Raw genomic sequence first — 10,323 nt, 5'->3', positions numbered from 1 at the left:
GCACCCTTTGTGCGTCTGAACGCAACCCTTCCTTTCCCTTTGTACGGCTGCACACCGTGCGTGCGTCCGCACACTTCACCAAGATCACCCTTTAAAAAAAAGGGAGAAGCCACCTGTGCGAGCGCATAGCTCTGTGTGCCCGCATAGCCTGTAGCGACCCCTCTGGTCGCGGCGACCGCACCTCTTGTGCGATCGCACGCCAACCCCTTTTCTTCTTCTGTGCGAGCACTAATGCCAGGGCATCTTAGACTAGTTTCACTAACCTTTTTTCTTGTTTTTAATAGGTTTTATGCAATTTCTTGAGCTATAAGTAAGCAAATTGGGTAGAAATTCATGTATGCCTATATTCATTCAACCATGAGTAAATTGATGCAATTTCATGATGATTTATGCTATGATTACTTGTATGCTAAGAATGATAAGAATTCTCATGATTTTAGCAAGGCTTTGATGCATTCATTGGTTGATGACAGGTGAAGGAAAGCATGGAGGAAGGTTGAAGAAGGAGCATCGAAAGGATGAAGAGGAAGCAACGTTGGTGGCCAAGTTAGACCACCAACGTTGCCTCAAACGTTGGAAGAGAAACAGAGAACTTCTCTGCTTGGTGGCTGATGCTCACGTTTGAGGTAGCGTTGGACATCCAACGTTACCCCCAACGTGGTGATAAAAACTTCAATTCTGGAGCTGAATGAATTTTGAGTGGCGCGTACGCGTAAACAAGCAAATTTTGATATCGCACGCGTACGTGCCAAAATCAAACGTTGGAGGTCCAATGTTGCCACAAATGCTGCCTCTAACGTCCGCGATGCCAAGCCCAGAGATTGGAGTTGGGAATTTTGAATCGACGCGTATGCGTCAGTGACGCGTACGAGCGGATGAAAAAATACCAATGTACGCGTGAAAATGCCAACATTGTAAGGAATGTTGGAGGTCCAACGCTGAGGCCAATGTCCCCTGCTTTGTTTTTATACTAGAAAATGAAAATCTTGCATCCACACGTAAGCGTACAGTACGCGTACGCGTGGATGAGCATTTTTGACCCTTTTGCGCGGGAGCGCACAGTACGCGTACGCGTGGGTTAGCTGATGTTGGCCCTCCAACGTTGAGTCAAACGCCAATGACAGCAAGCTTTCTGGCTTTGTTGGTTTTGTCCTAAATGGCGTTTGAGTCAACGTTGGCCCTCAAACGTTGACTCAAACGTGAAGCATCAGGATTCAAAATTCACATAGATCCCTTCTCAACACTAAGAAAAACCAATTGGAGCCGTTTTCAACCCGATTCCATTAAGGCCAAAAGCCTAATTCAAAGCTTGAAGATCAAAGGAAGAAAGTGTATAAATAGCATAGAATTTAAGTTAGGAGGAGCTTCTTTTCAATTTTTCTTTTCACTTTCAGTTACTGGGCACTTTTACATCTTTTGTATTTTTCATTCTCTGTCAGTTAATTTCCAGAATGTATCGTTCAATTCTAATTTCAATTTTGAGAGCTATGAACAACTAAACCCCTTTCATTGGGTTAGGGAGCTCTATGTAATTCAATGGATCAATATTAGTTTTCATTCATCTTCTTCTTTCTTTTCTCTTGATTTTGCTAGAAAGCTTTCATTCTTCATCCAATTGGATAGTTATCTTGGGAAAGAAGCTATTCATAATTGGGTCTCCTCGGAACCTTGGAAGAGGAATGAGGAGATCATGCTAGAAATGCTTTCTCACATTGGATTAGATTGGGGTTTGGATGGATATAGTGACATGTAATTCTACCAACACTTTGATCTATGAATGCATTGATTGCGGAAGAGATGAAAATGAATTTGATCTGGAGAATTGTACATCTCCTGAACCCAATGAATCCCCCATTCTCTGATCTACCCATTCTATTTACTTTCTACTCTTTAATTTCATGCTAATTACCCCTTCCCATTTAATTTCTTGCAATTTAAGCTTCTGCACTTCAATTCTGCAATTTAATTTCCAGCTTCTTTAATTTCTTGCAATTTAAGTTTCCCGCCAATTTAACTTTCTACAATTCCCAATTCAATTCTGATTTAGCTCAACTAGTAAAATTCTTCAATTATAATTGATCGATCTACCAATTCCTATGGGATTCGACCTCACTCTATTGTGAGTTTTTACTTGACTACAATCCGGTACACTTACCGGAAAGAAATTGTTGAGAGACAGTCTTCACGTACCATGTTTATGGCGCTGTTGCCGGGGATTGGTTTTGTATTGACAATTACTAAATTGAAGGATAACTAGATTGAGCACTTTTATTTTTGTTTGATTTATTGAATTTTAATTTCAGCTGTTCCTTTTCATTTGCTGTAATTTTTAGTTATATCTTTTTAATTTCTTTTACTTCTTTACTTTCCAGCAAGCTAACCCACTAACTATTTGATAAATTGCTCTAACCAATCTAATTAAACTCTGTTTTAGTGGATATTGCAATTGCTGTTTCTTGTACTTGTTCATTGTATGACAGGTAGGAGAAAGGAAATTTCAACCTCATTTGATAGTGAACCGGAAAGAACCTTTTTGAGATTAAGGAGGGAAACAAGAGGGAAGAGGGTTGTTGGTGCAGAAGAAAAGGGGGAATACTTTGATATAACCATGGAGGATGATATGGAAAACCATCATGAAGAAGAGGTGAATAACCATGCCAGAAGAGGTGGAGCCAACCCTGCTGGACAAGAGAGGAGAGTCCTGGGATCATACATCAATCCAAATCCAGGAAATTGTGGTAGCAGCATTCAGAGGCCAACTATCCATGCTAACAATTTCGAATTAAAGCCTCTGCTCATAACTCTTGTCCAGAACAACTGTTCTTTTGGAGGAAGTGCACAAGAGGATCCTAATGAGCGTCTCACTAAATTCCAAAGGATATGTGACACGGTTAAGTCTAATGGTGTTCATCCAGGAAATTGTTAACAATTTCGAAATACATCAATCCAAATCCAGCAAATTGTGGTAGCAGCATTCAGAGGCCAACTATCCATGCTAACAATTTCGAATTAAAGCCTCAGCTCATAACTCTTGTCCAGAACAATTGTTCTTTTGGAGGAAGTGCACAAGAGGATCCTAATGAGCATCTCACTAAATTCTAAAGGATATGTGACACGGTTAAGTCTAATGGTGTTCATCCTAACACCTATAGATTGCTACTATTTCCATTTTCTTTGAGGGACAAAGCATCAAAATGGCTAGAGTCATTTTCGAAGGAAAGCTTCACCACCTAGGAAGATGTAATGAGCAGATTCTTGACAAGGTTCTACCCTCCACAAAGAGTAAACAGGCTAAGAGCTGAAGTGCAAACATTCAGACAACAGGATAGTGAAACTCATTATGAAGCCTGGGAGAGATTCAAGGATTTGACAAAGAAATGCCCCCTGACATGTTTAATGAGTGAGTGCAAATTCACATCTTCTATGAAGGGCTGAATTGTGAATCAAGAAAAGTTGTAGATCACTCATCTGGAGGTTCCCTGATGCCAGGGCATTTTGGCCAGTTTCGCTGACCTTTTCTTTACTGTTTTTAGGATAGTTTCATGCATTTTCTTAGGAAATAAGCTAGTTTTGGGTAGATATTCACTTACACCTTGATTCAAGCATACATTGTGCATTTTACATGATTTCATGAGGATTTTGCATGAGTTTAGTGACAAATTGTATTTTGCATTACCCATGACTTGGACTAGAACTTTGATGCACTCTATTGCCTGATTTCAGGACCAAAGGAAGCAAGGAATGGGAGGTAACTTGCAAAGTTAATAAGAAAAGTGACTGCCAATGACGCTCTCGAAGCCATCATTACCCACGTTAAGAGTCACGTTAACTAAGTTAACGTGAACTCTAATGTGAAGGGAATTTGAGCCAACGTTAGTGACACTTAACATTATTACTAACGTTGGCCAATGCTCACAAGTGGCCACGTTAGAGTCCACGTTAACTTAGTTAACGTGGCCTCTAACGTTAAAAAGGGGAAAGGAAGCAAACGTTAGTGACATTCAACATTGTCACTAACGTTGGCCTAAGTGCACAATGCCACGTTAACTCCCACGTTAACTTGGTTAACGTGGAAGCTAACGTGAAGAGGCAAGAGTGGTCGACAACGTTAGTGACACCCAACATTGTCACTAACGTTGGAAGCAACCACACAACCCCAAGGAGCCACGTTAACTTCCACGTTAACTTAGTTAACGTGGAGGGTAACGTGAGAGAAGAAGGTGATGGCCAACGTTAGTGACACTCAACATTGTCACTAACGTTGGAAGGAGCCACACAAGCCACTATGAGCCACGTTAACTCCCACGTTAACTTAGTTAACGTGGAAGCTAACGTGGATGAGGAATGATGAGCCAACGTTAGTGACACTCAACATTGTCACTAACGTTGGGGATGGCTAAGCATGGCCACGTTATAAGCCACGTTAACCTAGTTAACGTGGATTCTAACGTGAGACATGGGGGCACATTGGAACGTTAGTGACAATGTTGAATGTCACTAACGTTCTCGAAGGATGGCAAGCCCACGTTAAAGAGCCACGTTAACTAAGTTAACGTGGGCTCTAACGTAGGAGCAATGGGGGCTTTTCAATGTTATTGGGAAAGTTAAGTCCCAATAACGTGTGCGAAGGACCTAAAGGCAATGTTGGTGGCAACGTTTGTGCCACTAACGTTGAGGTTAACGTGGCTTTTACTTAGGAACGTTAGTGAGAAAGTTGATTGTCACTAACATTCTCGAACTCATATTTTCACTAAACGTTAACAACCCTAACGTCCTGAGCTAAAATCTCTTCCTACTTCACACTTTCTCTCTGCAAGTAAAGCCAAGCCCAAATGAAGAAGAGAACTGCTTCAAACTCAAGATCCAAAGGCCCAAGACTTGAAGAGCCAACTAGAAGAATAGAAGAGTAGTATATATAGGAGTAGCTTTGAATTATTTTAGAGAGTTCCAGAGAGTTGGAAAATAGCATAGAATTACTTCCTGTATTTACTTTCTCTGCACTTCTAGTTTTCATCATGTATTCTCCATCTTTGTTTTAATTTTCCAGAGCTATGAACAACTAAACCCCTTTCATTGGGTTAGGGAGCTCTGTTGTAATTTGATGGATCAATACTAGTTTTCATTATTCTTCTTCTATCTTTTCTCTTGATTTTACTTGAAAGCTTTCGATCTTCATCCAATTCGGTAGTGATCTTGGAAAAGAAACTATTCATACTTGGATCTCTTCTGAACCTTGGAAGAGGAATGAAGCGATCAAGCTAGAAATGCTTTCTCATGCTGGACCAAAATGGGTTTGCATGGATATGTGACTATAATCCTCTCAATACTTAATTTGGGAAATGCATGTGGTATAATCAGTGACCATACTTCATCTCTTCTCATGAGTAATTGACCAAGGAATTGGCTATTGATCAAGATTTGAGAGATTGAATTACAAGAAATTGAAATTCAATCACTTAAGATTGCCAAGGAGATCAATGAGTGCATTGATTGAGGAAGAGATGTAAATGAGATTGATCCGGAGAATTCAACATCTCCTAAGCCCAATGAACTCCCCATTTCTGATCTTACCCATTCTCTTTAATTTCTGTCATTTACATTTATGAGCAATTCCCCCATTCCCATTTAAGATTCTGCAATTTACTTTCTGCCATTTACTTTCCCGCCAATTAATTTTCTGCAATTCTCAACTCAATTTCTGATTCGCTCAACTAGAACATTCCTCTAATTAAAGTTGCTTGATCAATCAATCCTTGTGGGATTCGACCTCACTCTATTGTGAGTTTTTACTTGACGATAAATTCGGTACACTTGCCGAAGGAAATTTGTTATGAGACAAGTTTTCCGTGCATCAAGTTTATGGTGCCGTTGCCGGGGATTGATTGTGCATCAACAATGATTAGATTGGAGGATAACTAGATTGAGCATTTTATTTTTGTTTAATTTAAATTTCTGTTTGAGTTATTTACTTCCTGTTTTAGTTAATTTCTTCCCTTCCCCCTACTTTTTTTTGTTATTTACATTTCATCTCACTAACCCACTAACTGTTTGACATATTGCATCACTCACACTAACAGTAATTCTGACAGATATACTTTCTGCACCTATTCTCTTTGCTTGTACTTGTTTGTTGTATGACATGGAGAAGAAGCGGGGCTTCAACTTCCTTTGATTCTGAACCTGAGAGAACCTTCCTTAGACTAAGGAGGGAGGCAAGAGAAAAACGTGTAGTAGGTTGTGAAGAAGAGGAGGAACACTTTGAGGAATACTTTGAACCAAACATGGAAGAAAAAATGGAAAACCATCATGAAGAAGAGGCTCACAACCATGGTGGAAGAGGTCGAGCAAATCATGCTGGGGAGGATAGAAGAGTTTTAGGCTCTTACATCAATCCAAACCCAGGAAACTGTGGAAGTAGCATTAAAAAGCCAACCATCCATGCCAATAATTTTGAACTGAAGCCACAGCTCATCACCCTTGTGCAGAACAACTGTTCGTTCGGAGGAAGTGTCCAAGAGGACCCAAATCAACATTTAACCACCTTCCTGAGAATATGTGACACAGTGAAGTCTAATGGTGTTCATCCTGACACCTATAGACTGCTCTTGTTTCCATTCTCACTCAAGGATAAGGCAGCCAAGTAGCTGGAATCTTTCCCAAGGGAAAGCTTGACAACTTGGGAAGACGTGGTGAACAAATTCTTAGCAAGATTTTACCTTCCTCAAAGAATCAATAGGATGAGAGCTGAGGTCCAAACTTTTAGGCAACAAGATGGTGAGACTCTATATGAAGCATGGGAGAGGTTTAAAGACCTAACAAGGAGGTGCCCACCAGATATGTTCAATGAATGGGTGCAGCTGCACATTTTCTATGAAGGGCTGTCTTATGAGTCAAAGAAGGCCGTAGACCATTCATCTGGAGGATCTTTGAACAAGAAGAAAACCATTGAAGAGGCTATAGATGTCATTGAAACAGTAGCAGAGAATGACTACTTCTATGCTTCCGAAAGAGGGAACACAAGAGGAGTAATGGAGCTAAACAATGTAGATGCTCTGTTGGCCCAAAACAAGCTCATTACCCAGCAGCTGGCTGACCTCACCAAGAAGATGGAGAGGAACCAAGTAGCAGCAATCTCCACTTCATCAACAACCCAAGAAGGAGTGAATGAAGAAGCAGAGGGTAGCCAGGAGCAAGCCAACTACATTGGGAATTCACCTAGGCAGAACCATGATCCTTACTCCAAGAATTACAACCCTGGATGGAGGAATCACCCAAACTTTGGGTGGAGAAATCAACAAGACCAAAGCCTTGATCAAAGACGCCCAAATCCAAACAATTTCACATCTAGACCATATCAACATCCCAATAACAACACCTCTCCACATTCATATCAAGGCCAGAACAACCATCCCCAACCTGACCTATCATCATTTGATGAAAGAATCTCAAGGATTGAAAATCTACTTGAAGGCATATGCAAGGATATCCAAGACAACAAGGTATTCAAGGAGGAAGTGCGAGCCAGTTTCAAGAACCAGAGAGACACAATCAAGAGGTTGGAATCTCAAGTAGGATATCTCTCTGAGCAAATTCCCAAACCCACAGATGGATTCCCAAGTGACACAGAGAAGAATCCGAGAGGTGAAACAAAGAAAGTAAGATGGGAAGATTGCAAGATGGTCACTATAAGTGATAAGGAGACTGAGGACAAGCCAAGCAAGCTGTCAGAACAACCTGAGGATACCTAACAGAGAAGGAGGAAAAAGAATACCAAGAACCAGAAATATCAAAACAGGAGCTGCTGAGACTCTATGCACCTTTTCCCCAACTGCTCAATGGTGCTGTGGAGAAGAGAATATACTCAAGATTTGTTGACTTGTTTGCATCTTTGCATGTGAACATACCATTCATCAAGACTATCCAACAAATGCCTGCATATATCAAGTATATGAAGGAGCTGCTTCCTAGGAAAAGCTCACTCAAGGGAGGACAGACTATAGTGATGAACAAGGGGTGCAGTGCCCTCATTCAACCACAGTTACCTACGAAAAGAAAAGATCCAAGGAGTTTTCATGTCCCCTGTGCCATAGGAGAAACAATGTTTGATAGAGCACTCTGCGATTTGGGAGCAAGCATCAACTTAATGCCCTTAGCCCTGGTGAAGAGATTGCAGATCAATGAGATATTGCCCACAGATGTGGTCATCAGGCTGGCTGACAAAACTCAAAAACAAGCAATAGGGGTGGTGGAAAATGTGTTGTTAAAGGTTGAGAAATACTTTCTTCCCACAGACTTTGTCATCTTGGACATGGAAGAGAGTCACACTCACCCAATCATATTGGAAAGACTATTCCTAGCTACAGCCAGAGCACTTATAGATGTGGAGCGAGGGGAGCTAATATTGAGGATCCATAATGAACAACTCAGCTTCAATGTCTTCAAACTCTCCCAAGAAGCTGACCAAGAAAATAAAGAACCAAGTACAGATCGTAACGAAATGCTGACAGAGGAAGCAAACATTGAAGCACAACCAGCTCAACTGGGAAAGCCCTTGGTTGATGAACAAGGAAATAAGCAGCTGTCATAGCTCAAGGAAAAGCTGGAGGAACCTAAACTACCAGAAACATGTGAAGACAACAACAAAATTTCCTTAGAAGAAGAAGTTACAAAGAACAAGGCAACATCAAAAGGGACAAAGAAGAAAGTACCAAGGGGGTGGAGGAACAAGAAGATCCCTACGGAAGACTTCTCTCTAGGAGATAAAGTGATCTCAGCTTACTTTCCAGATATCCCCCCTAATCTCCCGACTGTACCATCTCAGTTACCTAAGGTCTTCACTATTAACAGAGTCCTCTCCTTGGAACATGTGGAGATCATTGATACAACCAATGGATATAAGTCCAAGGCAAGAGGGGAGGACTTGAAGCATTATCAACCTCCCTGATGAAGGAGAAACGTCAAGCTAGTGACGCTAAAGAAGCGCTTCATGGGAGGCAACCCATGTTTTATTAGCTTTTTGGTGCACGAAATTGTGATGTCTGGTAATGGCTTCTTAGGCCAGATACTCTGATCTAGTTTTACAGTCTGTCACAACTTCGATACAACTAACCAGCAAGTGCACTGGGTCGTCCAAGTAATACCTTACGTGAGTAAGGGTCGAATCCCACGGAGATTGTTGGTATGAAGCAAGCTATGGTCACCTTGTAAATCTCAGTCAGGCAGATATAAAGTGATAATGGTGTTTTCGAATATTATATAATAAAATAGGGATAGAGATACTTATGTAAATCATTGGTAGGAATTTCAGTTAAGCGAATGGAGATGCTTTTCGTTCCTCTGAACCTCTACTTTCCTGCTATCTTCATCCAATCAGTCTTACTCCTTTCCATGGCTGGCTTTATGTGATACATCACCACTGTCAATGGCTACTTTCGGTCATCTCACGGGAAAATGATCCAATGCCCTGTCACGGCACGGCTAATCGTCTGGAGGCATCACCCTCATCAATGGCTTCATCTTATCCTCTTAGTGAATAATATGCTCACGCACCCTGTCACGGCACGGCTATTCATCTGTCGGTTCTCGATCATGTCGGAATAGGATTTACTATCCTTTTGCGTCTGTCACTAACGCCCTGCAATCGCGAGTTCGGAGCTCGTCACAGTCATTCAATCATTGAATCCTACTTGGAATACCACAGACAAGGTTTAGACTTTCCGGATTCTCTTGAATGCCGCCATCATTCTAGCTTACGCCACGAAGATTCTGGTTAGGAGATCTAAGAGATACTCATTCTAGCTTAATTCATGTAGAACAGAAGTGTTTGTCAGGCACGCGTTCATAGGGGAGAATGGTGATGAGCGTCACACATAATCATCACCTTCATTACGTTCTTGGGTGCGAATGGATATCTTAGAAGCAAAATAAGAAGAATTGAATAGAAAACAGTAGTACTTTGCATTAATCTTTGAGGAACAGCAGAGCTCCACACCTTAATCTATGGAGTGTAGAAACTCTACCGTATGAAAATACATAAGTGAAGGTCCAGGCATGGCCGAGATGGCCAGCCCCCTAAACGAGATCACAGGATCAAAATACAATCCCGGATCCAAAGATGATCAAAAGATACCTAATACAATAGTAAAAGGTCCTATTTATAATAAACTAGTCACTAGGGTTTACATGAGTAAGTAATTGATGCATAAATCCACTTCCGGGGCCCACTTGGTGTGTGTTTGGGCTGAGCTTAAGTGTAGCACGTGCAGAGGCCATTTGTGGAGTTGAACGCCAGTTTCTATGCCAGTTTGGGCGTTCAACTCTGGT

General features: G+C 41.2%; 2 non-coding genes across 2 annotated transcripts; both read right to left on the bottom strand.

The window, feature by feature from the left end:
- Positions 1-3,288: 3,288 nt before the first annotated feature.
- LOC148547960 (small nucleolar RNA R71) lies at positions 3,289-3,395 on the bottom strand. Its single transcript, XR_015897347.1, has one exon. It is a non-coding gene; the product is annotated as a small nucleolar RNA R71 (small nucleolar RNA).
- A 3,339-nt stretch (positions 3,396-6,734) lies between these two features.
- On the bottom strand, positions 6,735-6,841 carry LOC148547959 (small nucleolar RNA R71). The gene has a single exon (XR_015897028.1). It is a non-coding gene; the product is annotated as a small nucleolar RNA R71 (small nucleolar RNA).
- Between the last annotated feature and the right edge of the window lie 3,482 nt (positions 6,842-10,323).

This window comes from Arachis ipaensis, chromosome B8, assembly GCF_059453495.1.
Source record: "Arachis ipaensis isolate K30076 ecotype BB chromosome B8, ASM5945349v1, whole genome shotgun sequence".
NCBI lineage: Eukaryota > Viridiplantae > Streptophyta > Magnoliopsida > Fabales > Fabaceae > Arachis > Arachis ipaensis.
The sequence above is the reverse complement of the archived record's forward strand: the minus strand, read 5'-3'. Positions and strand labels throughout refer to the sequence as shown.